Source organism: Petaurus breviceps, unplaced genomic scaffold, assembly GCF_028583685.1.
Source record: "Petaurus breviceps papuanus isolate PSGF00001 unplaced genomic scaffold, PetGlider_PUasm1.0 208, whole genome shotgun sequence".
NCBI classification, from domain to species: Eukaryota; Metazoa; Chordata; class Mammalia; order Diprotodontia; family Petauridae; genus Petaurus; species Petaurus breviceps.
Window position 1 is genome coordinate 26,945,517 of NW_027185852.1, and position 1,167 is coordinate 26,946,683.

At 48.1% G+C, this 1,167-nt stretch overlaps 1 protein-coding gene across 1 annotated transcript in view; it reads left to right on the forward strand.

Annotated features, from left to right (window-relative positions):
* LOC138165203 (cytosolic carboxypeptidase 6-like) overlaps positions 1-1,167 on the forward strand; it is an 826,089-nt gene that overhangs the window by 820,296 nt on the left and 4,626 nt on the right. The gene's annotated exons all lie outside the window — the stretch shown is intronic.

Sequence of the window (1,167 nt, forward strand, 5' to 3'; positions counted from 1 at the left end):
TCTATCTATCTATCTATCTATCTATCTATCTATCTATCTATCTATCTCTTCAATGGCTTTGGCCCCCCACCCCAGATCATGTCTCAGCCAAATATAGTTCACTGGGTTAGGAGGAGGGAAAGAAACCTAGCAACCTTGGACAACTCACTTCTGCTAATATGAGTGTCAGTTTCCTCTTCTGTTAAGCAAGGGTGTTGGACTGGAGGGCTTCTGAGGTCCCATCTAGCTCTCATTCCATCATCTATGTCAAGACTTCTAGATCATGGAATCAGAGAATGTCAGAGGCAAAGGAAAGATTAAAGAACCTTTAGTTTGATCCCTCCCCCATTTTACAGAGGAGGAGACTGAGGCCTGGATTGAAATCTGGTTCAGTGACTTCAACTCCAATGTTGTTTCCCCGAGGCTCGGATTAACTGGAGCCACCATTTACATGGCACTCTCCTGTGCCCTTTATAACCCTGTCTCTGGCCCTGGGAGCTCCTCATTTTGCAGATGCGGAGACTAAGGGGCGCACCTGAGGCCACAGAGATACCTTGGCAAGTAAACAGGATTCAATCCCAGGTGTCCTCCAGGCCCAAGGTTCTTTCCACTACAGCCCAGGAGAAGGGACCTAATGCCCTCCCCCACCACTATGAATTATCCGTCTACCTGCCCCACCCCACCCCCCAGATCCTGGATGTCTTGGCTCTCACCCCTTTCAGATGAACCCTGAAATGCCCCTGAACCAGCCCTACTTTGGAGAATTTCCAACTTGGCTGAGCTTAGTGCAAAAAGTGAAGGTTTATCGTCTAGCAGCAGGGCCTAAATATTGGCTGCCACTGCCCCCACCCCTCCCCTCCCTGTTATTTATTCCTGCAGCTTGGAAAGCCTCACACAAAATGATTTACTGCAAATGGGTCTGTTTGTTGGGGAAAGTGGGGGCAGTGAGGGGGAGGGATGGATAGAACATTTTCAATTAAAACAACCTGTCTTTGGGAAAAGATTTAAGATACAGTGGAGAAGGAGGCAGCAGCTTCTGTGGCTGGGAGACCTTTTAAGCCTGTAGTGAGAAAGGCCCAAGGTAAAGAAGAGGAGAATATTTGGGGAAGGAAATGAGGCAATAATCAATCCCACATCTTCCTCAGAAACTCATGCTTTTCCCTGTGAGTAGCTTTGGGTAAGGCCTGA